This window comes from Photinus pyralis, unplaced genomic scaffold, assembly GCF_008802855.1.
Source record: "Photinus pyralis isolate 1611_PpyrPB1 unplaced genomic scaffold, Ppyr1.3 Ppyr1.4_LG4, whole genome shotgun sequence".
Lineage (NCBI taxonomy): Eukaryota > Metazoa > Arthropoda > Insecta > Coleoptera > Lampyridae > Photinus > Photinus pyralis.
In genome coordinates, this window is record NW_022170511.1 from 49,088,843 (window position 1) to 49,103,555 (window position 14,713).

At 34.4% G+C, this 14,713-nt stretch overlaps 1 non-coding gene across 1 annotated transcript; it reads right to left on the reverse strand.

The window, feature by feature from the left end:
* Positions 1 to 13,319: 13,319 nt before the first annotated feature.
* Trnaw-cca lies at positions 13,320 to 13,391 on the reverse strand. The gene has a single exon. It is a non-coding gene; the product is annotated as a tRNA-Trp (tRNA).
* Positions 13,392 to 14,713: the final 1,322 nt, after the last annotated feature.

Below are 14,713 nucleotides of genomic sequence, written 5' to 3' on the forward strand. Positions count from 1 at the left end.
AGGAAACGATTATGTTGCAGAATCCTTAATCAAATTTGTCAGCAGATCAATATCTCCGTAGCTAACCTTTTCTCTCCAACGAAGAGTAATAGTACACCCTCTATCTTGCTCTGTATTTTGTAAATCCCTAAAATATACGTATAAGCGTGTAGAAAAGGGCCGAGAGAAGTAAATCCTAGAACAGATTAATCATTTAGTGCTGTAACTCACTCTCTAAGACATTCGTTACACCATGCTCTTTCATTACGTAAGGTTTCTTTTCATTACCTCCGTTTGTAATGCTTCACACCTGTGTTACGGTCTAATTGTTCCTTTCAAACCGCGTTACATTATGTAAATCTCGCGCGTTAAGTTACTACCCTCCATTGTTTCAGTATGTAAATTGTTATACCTCCGGATGCTATTTGTTGGTTTAATAGTTTATGGAGAGAATTGTTTTTATACTCGTGGAACGTGTTTCCTACCAAGTTTGAGATACAATTCATCCCCCTTTTCAATGGCAAATCTTTATTGCTCAAAATCCGCTTAAACAGTATTGCATGTCAATTGGGGTTCGATTTCACGGGCCAATGTAACATTTAGAATTGAGAATTGTGTGCGAAAAAGACACACGACGGCGTATTGTCGCCAAATTCCAAATTTTGAAAAATCTCGGCATTCTAAGACCAAATCTTTGCAAAGTAAATTTTGTTGTCGAAATTCTGTTGAATAAGGTGAATTCAAAATCCGTTTGTTCTTAGGCCATCAGCTTTGTTAATGTGTTTTACTTTCTCTTGCAATATGGAAATTAGCTGCTACTCCAAGAAGGCCGATATCGGTTAGCTGAACTCTATGATATTGCCTTCTAGAACGATTCGGCAAAAGGGTAAACCCGCCCTTTTTCGATTTCTCATATTTGTTAAATTGCTGATAGGATTTTCGTTATTATATTAAATATCATCTTCATCTGAATCATCTTCCAAATTAATTATTAATGGGGTCAAACTTCATTTTTCTTTGCCACGAATCTAAAATAATTTTATTGGTACATTCTACAGTGCTTTTCCACATGTCAAATATAACTGCAATGGTAGGGAGGCAACCGTAGTACCGCATGCCCATTTTTTAGTGTCATCTCATCAGAAGCATACCGTTTTGAAGGTTTGTTTCTGACACAAACCGGTTTTTTAAATTGCCTGCTAGCAAAATTAAACACCGAATTACGATAACGTTTGGATATATGGACGACAAATTCAATCATGAAATCGATCCAATTTACAACTCATCTAGATCAATTTTCGTGAATACGTTTGTTATGAATTTCTTTTAATTCAAAGATAATAACACACACAAAGAGTTTCAATTTACCCAAAATCTTTAAGCACGTTTAAATTCGAGTCAATCAAAATTATAATTTACAAATATTTTCTTCGAGATCAACTTTTAAATTTATAAATAAAATAAAGATACCTTATGCGAAAAAATGTCCTACAAATGACAATGTTGATACAAAACATGTTGGGGGTTGTTATTCTAGGCTGACACAATACGGAAAGCAATGAGATGATACGGACTGTAAATTCGTTCATCCGTCGAATACTTTTCTTCTACGAATTTATCACAAAGAGGAAGAAGTTTTTTCGGACGTTAAGTTCCAATTTTTTATAGATCGCAAGCATGCAAAATTGTTAGCTACCACAAAGAGTATTGGTTTGAAACGTCTCTTTTATTAATTTAATAGGAGGAATTTGTACTACGCAAGATCGTACACTGTACTTTTACGAATGTTTTTTTATTGAAAATCAGATTATTTTTGTTCCCAATTCTGACTAGGAAGGTCAGAAGTTAGTTTTATGATGTCTGACAGACTGCAACTTTCACCCTGATTAATCGCGAACGAACTTATTCCTGAAACTTCTAATATTATCAGTATCACACTGTGCCTCCGCGATTGGTACAGAAACTAATTGATCAAAATATCTTTCTTCAATATCTGGGTATTTTTAATATAATCATAACAAAAAGGGATCCCTGTCTTGACTGCGCAATTTAGAAGTTTTTATTGTAATTAACATAATAACAATTGACAGTAAATTGCGATTTGCACCTGCTTTACGAAAACAGTCGTGTTTAATGGAAAAACTAGAAGGAGCAGGAGTTCACGTAACAAAAAGTTTCATATTCCAAAAGGGAACACCACTTACTTTGTGTTAGTGGTCTATGTAATTAATATTAATTTAAGTAGACTTTTTCCATCTAATTAGTAGATGTTCTATAATAATTTATTTAGGAAGGTTGGTCAAATAGCGGAGTTTAAAAACACTTCAAACTTTTCCAGACTTCAATTAAAATGTTTGAGATTGAAATATCGTACTAGACTTCTATTGAAAACTTTATAATCAGCATTTGCACAATTTTTACGATCGTAGACAGTTATTTCGTAAAAGTTTTTTTTTAGAAGTTTAAGTTTAACAAGTTTAAGGAGCTTTTTGAGATTTCGAAAAAGTTGATCTTTCGCAAAATTTTTATAAAGCTTATAGGAAGGAATTATTCCAATAAGGTTTTCTGGAAAGGTTGCTGTGACAATTTCTAAAATTATGAAGAAGTTTTTTGAAAACACTTTTTTTTCAAAATGATAACAAGTTTGTGAGACTTCTAAGGCAGTATTCCACGATTAATTTGAAGAATTGTTGCAAGATATCGAAACGTTTTGAACTTTTAAAGAAGTGTTGGCATTACACTCCTGTGTTAGTTAAACATTTTGCTTGCGTACAATCTACAAACATTGGAAGTCCAAAAAAAATTTCATCAAGAGAGCAACGGACTTCCTGACCAATTCGTAGAAGAAAAGTATCCGACGGAAGAATCCATTTTACGGTCCGTATCATTCTTATCATTTCATGGATTAGCGAGCGGACATTTTTATATGAGGCCCTTTTACTTTATTTCTTTAAAATTAAGGGCCGTATATTCAAGGCAAAAGCTTCGTAAATCATATGTGAATAATATTCAAAAAGTCTGAAGTAAAATTGTAAATTGAATGTTCTTATTGATCTCTGAGCAATTTAAAGGCGCTGGTATTGCATGTATTTTGGTGAACTCATTGACGTGGGAATATAACTTATATAATTTTTAGAGGGGATGAGAAATTTTGATTAAGTACGTCACCGTAAAATTTATGGTAAGGGCTAGCGGTGGGTCAGTTGTCAAAAATTTCAAGTTCATTTTTGAAACATCATAATTGTCTTTTAAGGAAGGGAGGGGGTTAACCCGTTGCAGTTCTTACTATAGACGGGGGGCCGTTACGTTGTTAGAATTCATGGATTGATGCAATAATAATACAAGAAAATTTGATTTACCTGCTTCGATTAAAACCCTTATTTCTCCTTAATTTAGCCGCGAAATGAATTAAACGGTTCGTTTGAACTTCCACAATAGAATTTACGTGCCCTTATTATCTGCGACTTGGCGAAGAACAGGAAATACTCACTGTTCACTTCGTGAAAGATGCAATTATCTCAATCGACTTTGAAATTGAGGCTCGAAACTTCTCTCCATTTATATTTCCCAGCCACTCCGCTTTACACCTAGCGATTAAATTTAAGATGATGGTCAGCGTGAAAGTGCTGATACAAAACTGATAAAAAATCGCGCCGTAGAAAACCTTTTTTCACGAGACAAAGTAATATTTCAAACGCAGCTTATAGGAGGCTGAAGAGGCAGACTCCCCCAAATATGAAATATGAAAGCCATTACCGTAAAGATCTGATCTACTGAGTCCGTTCTCAAGTGTCGGAGGTCGAATGGGATTGTCGAATTGATTGAAGCCGTGTCACAAATTCACAGTTGCGTGTAGATGAAATGCAACGACATTTTTTTTATGGAGTGGACGTTCCTAAATCACTCGACCCTCGAAATTGACGCCCAAGATTCTCAGCGAGCGTGATGAATATTTTCAATTAACTCTGATGACTGCTAAAACTTTCGCCTATTTAAATAATGAGTTCCGATTCCCTAATACTTCATTCCTGAGGCGTCCTAAAGGAATATTTATTGCTTTTCTTCCTAGATACGACGACCGTTTCCACAATCTTTCTACCTCATTATAAATTCTATAAAGACCTAGTGGAAACTTTTTCGAACTTGCTCTGGAAAAGTAACGCGCATCTTCTTAATTTAGTTTTATGAGTATTTCTCAATCTAGAGCCGTTCCAAGCCGAAATGTGTAGTTTCCATTAGGTTTCAAGCTACTGTATGCATTATCGTTAATGTATTTTAACCTGATTCGTTACCGTGTGGATTCAAGCGAAAATTTCAAATTACTTTAAAATGCATCAGATTCGATTTGCATCGAGGAAATGTGCCACGTGTACTTGGCATTTTCGTTATTCAATATTTATAATGATCCCACCATTACCAAAATCCCAACTGGAATAGAAAATCCGAACGTAAATGTTTATTTATTATTATACTCATTACACCTCTCATATTGCTATATATTTTTAAAATCATACTACGTTAAATGAATGTATTTACTTAAATTTATCAATGTGTTATATTTCCAGAATGGCACGGCGCCAAACACCACAATTTTAGTCGATACACCACATTATTTTCGTGTTTATCCTGTGAAACAGCGGAATTTACCTACAAGCTGGGGATGTTTTGGGGCAAAAATTTTTTTATTGTCTACAAATCGCGAAATTATGAATCACGACTTATAAGTTCCCTAGAACTTCGTCAGCATTTCTCATAATTTTCTAAATATTTTTATTTCTCCTGAACTTTTTTGTATTCGGTCAGAATTTGGTTTCAATATTATAAGAACTCCTTTCTTCATATTTCGTGCACACGACCAAAATATTACTCTACTTACATTTGCGTCTTCGAAATCAAATCTGTGTTTTCTTATCGGCGAAACCTGCACATCTTGAAACTAATTAGCTTACGCAGCGATAACAAATTCTTATCGTAGCAACCGAACTAAATAATTTTTATTGCAATTTTTCTTACAAATAAACTTATGAACTATGAACTATGAATTTAAATGAGATAACTGAAAGAAAACATTATTTCCAAATGTCCCTAATCTGTCTAAATGAATAATAAAACAATATTAATACTACAGACTACGCGATTATTTAAACAAAATCAAGCAACAAATAATTCTTAAACAAGATGTATATTGTTTCAAATTGGGTTTGTTGTTAATTTTGTTGTTGTTTTATTCTAAGAGTTAACTAAATAAAACTATTCTTTTTTTTGTCGGGTCTCAGGTCTAGCCTGGTTAACGAATCGCACGGATTAAAATCAAGTAACGATTAGTTTCTGTCTCTACGTCGTTAAGATTTAGTCCTACCTTATTACTTGAACCTATCAATTTAATTCATTTGTGTTTTTATTGTGTAAATGTGAGATGGGTTTTAAGTTTGGGTTGAATACGAATGGGTTTGTTTCGGAGTAGAAGGCGTTATGTGTCTTTTACTTATGCTAGAAGTTGTATGTTTAGTGGGCGAATCTGTGATTGTAGTGTCTGTCGTATTATTTGTATTTTATTATCATTTTTTAAAAAATGTATGAATCTAAATATGATTAATAGCAATAGAATTTTGAGAGTTTTGTCTTAAATTTTACAAAAAAAAAAGAAATTGGTTTTGTAAAGAGGACACGAGAATGGAAAAAATGAATGGATGAAATATAACTGGTTATTGACACACAGTTTTCCTTCAAACCTTTATAAACGTCCCTGTAATTGATATTTTATTTTCGGGATATTCGGCGTTTTGACATCACTAATTGATATATTTCATCCAGCCCTATCAATGGCCTTTTGTGACACTCCCATCTTGAGAGATGAGGAATTATAGCCGATTACGATAAGGGGTCGAGAAGAAGGACTATGGTTGGTAGAAATGAATTCTTTTCGTTGAGACCTTTAATTGGAATACCATATAAACAAATTTCCAACCCACCTCTCCTCACCCGTCACCAACTGATCTCAGGAGGAAAGAAAACCAAATCCTTCTGATGAGGCTTTTCATTAGAATACCGTGAAGGGTACAATGTGCGTTTAACTCCCTCCCGCCCCTTTCCAACCAACTATATGAGTAAAGCCAAAAAATGTAACTAGTATCGAAAAAATAGTTCAAAATAATTAAATATTGAATAATTTAGTGCTACAGGGGTCGATTTTGCCCCTACCTGTCGAAATAATATTTACTGCTTCCGCAGAAACATATTGTGAAGCTAGTTTCGGATTTGACGCTGATTAATTCACGAACGAATAAAATTGAACTGAATTTAATCTAATTGCCTGTACTAATAACCTTATACAAAACCAAGAAAAGTGAGACCTTTTACAAGTATTGATCTAAAACGCTCTTCTTGTCATACTTAATACTATACAATAAAACAAATGAACCTATTTAGGTGCTCGTCAAAGAATGCAATTACTAGAAAATGCAATAGAATCACTTTGAAGTCTTTGATAGATCTTTTTTAAGCGTTCGACGTTTTACTATTGACGACAGACGATTAAAAACAAGAAAAAGACAAGGGAAATAATCCATCGATAAACGTCAAACGGCTTCGACGCTTCGATATTAAAGTGTAATTAGCGTTCGGTCAATAGCGTCCTTAATGTATGTAATTTTGCAAATTGGAGGGACGCAAAGTGTTTATGTATTCCACCTTTACCGAAAAAGTCAATGAATAATGTATGCGCACTTCTCCTTTGAGGCGAGCATGTTGGATGGACGCGTGTTGGAATATTTAATTTTTGAAAAACACACTCGGAAACGACGTTTTAGAGGTGATTATGAAATTACCTAGTAACACTTTGAATTGGAAATTGGTGCTTATAAAATGAGTGGTGTGTATTCCATTTATGTGCTCGAAAATATTTTAAATAATTTACTTTTTCGTCTAGAAGCAAGTGAATAAAAGATCTAATCATAAGATATTTAAAAATGCCTCCGGCAAATAAGCCTCCGCCGTACAGTTGGTTGAATTTAATCCAAATCTAAGTAAATTTCCTTGTACTCTAAGGATTAATTCATTACTAAGCAAAGACCTGAAAGAAATTTAATGAATTCCAAATTTTTAAATCGATATAAAGCTCGCCCTAAAACAAAGTAAAACCTATCGTTAATGAAAAGACGAGTTTTATTTGCACAGCTGTTTAATGGATTGCCATTAAAAGCTCCGGCAAAGAATTCTGAATTCCAAATTTGTCTTAATTAGCAGGGAGAAATACCAACGGAGCATAAAATTAGGAAATGCCTGCATTTGATTGATTAAAATTATCAAATCATCCATTAACGCTCATCTTATACTGCAGGACGCTTAATTGGGAAGGGTAGATACACTAAAATATAATCGCTCCTTTTAGGGCACTAATTCAAATTGGAATAATAAAGGCGAAATACGTAGCGACTGCAACAACTGGAAAACTTTAATTTCTCGTGATGTTAGAGAGAATATTTCTTAACTTGCTTACTACGTTCCCTCGGGGTTGATCCAAGAACTTCTAGTTTAAATTATTGACTCACTAAATCACAAATTGTGTATACCTACGGGGCTACTGCAACTTGTGCTTGAGATTTATATAATAAAACCACAGATCCGCTTTCTTTATCCTTCATCCTCGAGATTAGTTAATGCAAGAAAATGAAAAATCCCTGTCCTGTATTTCATCTTCATTTGAACTAATGGTACACGAAGTCTTGCAGAACAGACCTAACTAGATGTACCTATTACTCTGTGATTATCATGGTAACTTTCTATTTAAAACCAAAAAAATGTGGTCCTAAATTTTACTTCTAATAAGTGAGACACATTTTTTAAGCAGGTGGCTATTGCTATTGCGATCACCATCGAGACCATTTTAAGCAACTTTTAAAGAATCATGGTCGATTATTGTATGTGGAAGAGAGTGAAGTGAGCTTTATTTATTACAACTCATTAACAATAAATTTATAACAGTCTTAACAATGGATTAATTTATGAGTTTTTAAAAAAAAAGTCGAATTGTTCGAACGTTTTATTCTTAAATACATAAGTACTCACCAAATTTCATGAAATGCTGACCAATTATTGCAGGTCGACAATGAATTGCAATTGGATTTTTTTGAATTTTTGAAAATCTGATTTTGGTTTCAGTATTTTCATGTTGACTAATACACCCATTAATATTCGACCAATCAGCGTGGGGGCCGTTTCAAATTCTAATCAATAGTAACAGTTCGTGAAATTGAAAAATGCTATTTTTCCAAGATATTTCAAGAACCAAAAACATTTTCAGTTAGAATGACCATAGTGGCCCTTCTTATCTCGAACACAGTGTATATATACTCCGCCTCAGTGAAATTGGCCCAACTGCCGAAAGCACTTATTCTTCATTCCTAATTTCAATTTTTGATTCAAAATTTAGTTTCATGTTTTAAAAGTTAATAACATAAATACATTTTTATGATGGGCGCACTTCTCTGAGACGTAATACTTAAATTTTAGAACTCGTCATTTTCCGTACCGCCTTTTACCGGGTGGCCAAATGAGAGTAGCAAGCGGGTGTATCTTGCTCTTAATACAGATGGAGCTTTAGAATAAACAATTTTTTATATATAGAAACAGGCAAGGGAAAATGCTGGACATTATTTTTAGCGCCCTACAATCAATGCTAGGGGCGAAACAAGCACTCCAAGACAGAAAGTCAGTATTTTCCTAGAATTTAAAATGGAACTATACATATGTATTGAAAACGTTCTAATTACAAACAAATTGGAAACAAAATGCTCCTATGTATTGTTTCTGTCCTAAGGGCAGGAGAAGGGTTTTTTGCATGGTTTTTAACAATTTACTGATATTTTCATGCTCTTTCATTGTATGCAAAGTAAAATACTATTTACATTTTTTGGAAATAAGCCAGAATCTATCCTTATTAAGGCCCGTAAATGTGCTGACGAAGACAACGAAAAAGTACGTGGATGCGCATTTACTATTTTCTTCATTGCAGAAGCGCTCCAAAAAGCACCTTCACATAAGGTAACTGGTTTTCATGGCGCCATCCAATCGATTGTTCATATATGAATATCCAAATTCCACCCTTTCATTTTAAATTTGTAGCATTCCTTAGGGAGGTAACATAACCACCATGTATCTCGTCCCTGCTTTGCATAGAGCCACAGTCTGTGAACTTTGTGAGTGTAAAAAGGTAGCGGCAATGCTAATGATGTTCTCGTAGCAAACTTCTTTTTATTTATTTTGAAAATGAGGTCTCACCAACCGTAAAAAACGTATCGCCACAATTCATGTTTCTCATTACGAATGCACGAAGTTGAAAATTATTTTGTTTTATCCTCGACTCGTAAATGCGTGAACTATCCTTTTTAACGACGATCATAAACACTTTCAGGATTAGTGGTTGTCGCGTACAAGAACTTTGTGCCAGTGCTGAACCGACAGTAATTAGCTGTATTTGCTGGAGCTTTCATTTCAAAAACTACGAGTTTTCATTATACCTAGAGTTTTTCAATTTTCGTATATGTTTTTGTTTTAAAAAGAAAAGGGTAAAAAATCGCAAATTCAGCATAGTAGGGTCGCTGAAGTGCTTATAAGAGAATCAGTTGCAGTCAGTCCTTCACGTAAACATGTGGATAAAAGGTCCGGAGCTTTGCTTTAGTAAACATAGTATTTATCTGGCCTCGTTCGAGAGAGTTTTTGCGATTTTGCGGAACAAAAATCGTTTCGAAACTGCCTCTTCAGTGCTCCATTCAACTTGGGCGTATTTCTCATTTACTTATTCGAATGCCATTGTGAATTCTCCGTCTATTATGCGCATTTAAACATTTACTTCTATCGGTTTACGATCTCGAATTAATAAAATTTTATGGAGCCGTTTAAGTAGTGTTTTTATTCCTCTCGTTCGATCGCTCTAACGCTTACTCGTAAAATCCATTAACTTAACTCATATAGACTAATTTATCTATTGTTTTACCCATCTCCAAAACAATTCGGCGGCAATAATTTCCAAATTCTGTATACTATTTTCCCTTTGTTTTTAAGAAGCTTATATCTGTGTGTGGATATGGTATAATGGCATTGGTGCAGTCGGAAGTATAGGTAAACGAGGCTTTTATGCAGGAACATATTTGGGAGAATAACATGGGGCGAGTGGAAATTGTAAGAAAATAAAAATAATTCGACTGTGCGACTCTAAACAGCTTGCATCGCTTTGCTCTGCTGCTTCATAAACCATTCAATATTGAAAACGCACAGCTGATAATCTGACAGCTGTCAATGGTGTCCTCGACGATGACTGATATATCATATTTGCTACAATTCTAAATTAAATGGGAAATTTCACAAAAAAATGTAATGTACACGTTGGGGATTAGAGATTTTGGTGGCCTTGGCTATATATACCTTCAAATGCCAGCTTCGTCATAATAATAATAAGCACTCGCTCCTCCTTGATGTACTTTATTTCACTGTTTAAAGTACTTTTTTTGTTGCAGGTGAGTTCACTGACTTGCTCAATCGCTGAAAGGGAGTTGTAAGAGATTTTTCTTTTTTTGTCTATTTTATTATATTTTTAAAATACCAAAGGCGGAATTGTATGTTTTTCCAATTGCGTACTGAGGTATAGTCCTGGTGAAAAGCTACCGGATCCACAGTGTGCTTCCTACCTGAAATGTTTGGCTCTCTGGATCGTTAAATTATAATATTCCTCAATTTTTCACTATATTTCATTGAATAACGCGTAACGTACAGGGTTTCTCAGTATATTTTGAATCCCTCTTATTTTATCAATTTCGGAAACATGAAAAAACAGTCTTAAATAAAAGTTTATCTGTACCGACTAAAAATGTAGTAACTGATTGAAATCAATATACAGGGAGTTTTCGTTTTCAATATGTCTAATGGGACACCCTGTGTGTTATTATACTAGCCCTATATTTCCTGATTACAAATATAGAACACTCTATAACATTAATATAATTATTAATTAAAATACTAAACCTTTTAATTAAAAAAAACTGTGTTCCCAAAATTAATGAAAATGGGTGGGGGTCGAAATATACTGCGGATTAACGAATACGTTTTTTTTTCGCGAAAAACCCAATTTCAATCTCGTTTATGGTATATCAAACTGTGCGTTTTAGAAATTTATATGCCGCCGGAAAAATTAAAAGAAAGTTACGTAGTTAGTGAAGGTACAATTATAAATTTAAATTATATATTTTGCCGGGCTTACAAACGGGATTACCGTGAAATGTTTCCACTTTAACAGATTTTCTTTTACAATGAACCCCAAAGAAAACTCATTATAATAAATATAACGAGATCGTGATAAATTGAATTCGGCGGGAGGTCTCTTCCTCTCGACATGTTGTTATTTTTATATAATCCTGATTCATTGCCTAAGTTGAAAACTCAGTTACCCTTGTTTCTACCTTCCCGTGTTTTGGAGAGGGGAATCTATTATAGATTTTCATTATTCTTTACTCATCAAACTGTGTCAGTAATAGAAAGCTTTTGAATACTAGCGTTTCATTGTCTCGGCACGAATAAGCTCGATATACTTATTCATAAGTAAATTTTGTGCTTTTCGCGTTTTTACAGCAACAACTTGAAAAAGTGCTTTGCAATATAGGGGATCCAATGTGCAGATCATAAAAAGTTTTTAGTACATTCCGCGATTCCAAGATTTTCATTTAAGTGCAAATTGAATCCGGCTCCTTTTCGAATATGTAACCTACTTCTTATTGTTTGGCTGATCCTAAAATGAAACGCTTATCATTTTCGAATGGCCCGATTACTTTTTGTACTTTTATTAAAAATAGACCCTGCTATGCGCTTGAAATGCGCGCCATTTTCCAGTTTGTACCAAGGTAAATAGAAATCAGTGACAAATGCTCATTTTTAAGTGGGTCTTGATAAACAAAATGGAGCGGTGAAGTAAAATTTGCCATTTATCTCCTAGGTATCATGATCACTTTTTATTGACAGGCTTATGGTCCTTAAGGTGTTTTCCAGCTAACGTAGGTCAGTGCAGGTACGGATTTTTACGTAGTCTGCCAGGAAATAAAGCTATAAAGCTGACTGTTGCAGGATGCTGAAGTACTTTTGTTTCCGTTTGACATGGTAAAAGTGGTCATGTCTCACGGAAGCATATGTGTAAAGGGCAGATGCGTCCGCATGCACGAGAAATTGACCCTTCCCCACAACTATTTCGGAATGCGAACTCAGTTTAAACACGATTGAATGTATGCCTACTGGCCAGAATACTCGGCTTGGAACCGGTTCACTCGGGTTCGATTCTGTGCATGAAGTTTTTTTTCACGTCCCGTGTGGGGTAGTTCAGTTGAAGCTGGATTGCGGTACTAAGGGTAAATAAAAGGTATATATTTAACACATAATATAATTTAATAACAGTAATAAATAACAAGCATTTACCGTATTTACAAAAAAAATTTATTTTTTCTACAACTGTCAAAAAAACCTGTCATTTTCTGACGGATTTCGAAACACGAAGTACTAGATTTTTAAACGGTTAATTAATAAGGAAGGTTGCTCTTGACAACGTGCGCGAAATCGTCAACAGTGAAAAAAAGTATTTCGCGCACGGGACAAAGTTAAACTTAAACAGCAATTTAATTAACAATCGGTTCAGTTGTAGAAAAAATATTGTATATAACGCTAGCGCGAAGTTATTTCGCGCATTTGACTGATATTTTGACTCGGCTTCGCCTCGTCAAAATACCTTCAGTCTCAATGCGCGAAATTGAACTTCGCGCTCTTGTTATATAAATAACTATTAAAGAACTTATTATTCAAAAATAAGTATGACATATTATACATTTTCGGAAAGCTCGTAAAATAAGCAATCTTTTAAAACCATTTTAAAAATTAAAAAATCAACTTTGAGTTACAGCGCAATTACAAACGAGTACCGACATTGATTTCTACCCTGAAGAACGCTAACGCTTCAAAAATAAAGAAGTTACAGCAAATTGATGGAATCCTCCATTTTTCAGTTTCCCTCTCCAAAGAAAAAACAAAAGACTGTAGATTTTTTCTGGCAATGGTAATGGAGATCACGAGCACCTAAGCCGTTTACGATAATCCACGGTAAAGAAAGTGACTCATTTAATCCCATCGAAATTGGATCACACTGTACACCAATTTCCTTTGGAAACAGGTCAAAAATTTGTTATCCCAAACGTAAAATTTGTTGCATTCGTGTGTGATTTGATAACATTTAGAATAATAATGTTCAGGCTGTATACTAGACGTCTATCACCATCGGATTTTATGTTTTGAAATATAAAAAAAATTTTTGACCCCGACGTGATTTGAACACGCAACCTTCTGATCTGGAGTCAGACGCGCTACCGTTGCGCCACGGAGTCATATTGTTTACATAATTTGTTATACATGTCATATAATAATCAATTTTAACGCTATTACTTTATTAGGGTTTTTTTTTAAACGAAAATAAAATTAATGGCGAAGGACAGTACTCCCCATAATGTTGAAAATCGCATGACAGAGATTGTTAGGTTCACTTTCAAAGCATAAAATGTGCACTTTTTCGCTCTTGATTTCTGTCTGTCTGTCAGTCACAAAGGCCCGGAACTACACCACTTACAGACTTGGTATTGGTGTCATTCGATCAGAAATTAAAAATTATTGCATGTTTGTATTTTAAAGCATGAAATGTCCATAGGGCTATTAAAATCGAAAGAACAAACGGCTTAACGAATTTTTAGTGCACTTTCACTTAAAAAAATAAAAGGTGCACTTTTTCGCTCTTAATGTGTCTGTCTGTCTATCTGCGTCACAAAGGCTCCGGAACTACATCACTTGCAGGCTTGGGATTGGTGCCATTCGATCAGAAATTAAAAATTATTTCATGTTTGTATTCTCCTTAAGGTTTGAAATGTCCATAAGGGCTATTAAAATCGAAAAACAAATCTGAAAGTGCACTCTTTGCCTCTTGCTCACAAGCTTAACGAATTTTTTGAAATTTTTGTTTATTATACAAGGTGTAGGATCTATAGGACTGTAGTAGTAGTTGCTGTCTCGAACATCAGTTGCAAAATGCCCTAAAAAATTAAAGTATTTGGCTGAACTTATGATAGCTGCAGGCCAGCTACATTAACGATACCTGAAATCAAACCGATTTCTTAATAATCGTCACCGAAAGCAGAAGAAAATCGGAAAAACCTCGTTAATTTTTTCAAACGGGCCCATAAAACCTTTTTAATCTCGTACAGAGAGTAGCATCTAAGATACCGAAAAAAAGTTTTCAGCAAAATTGTACACAATTACCATGTTTCTAAAATATTTTTTATAACCAGGGGGTGCTCTATTCCAGTGCCAACACCATACTTGCATTTTTTTTAATGGAACACCCCATATTTTATTGCATATTTGGAAAGTACTTGTTTTTCTCTAATATTTTCTTATGGAAATTGTGGTAATTTCCGCTATCCAGAGTTATAATTTGTTTGGGAGGGGGGGGGGGGCACAAAAAAATATGTGAAAGTGGAAGAGGTCTTAGCCTGTGCCTCAATTCAGAACTTAGCCGCCAGTGCGACTTAGTTCTCTAAAAAAAAATGGTCAAATTTGGAGGAAAAATGAAGCGAAATCGTTATGGTTGATGGTATAACATGGTGCAGAAAAAAATAAGTACTTTCCAAATATGCAATAAAATATGATACGCCACTGG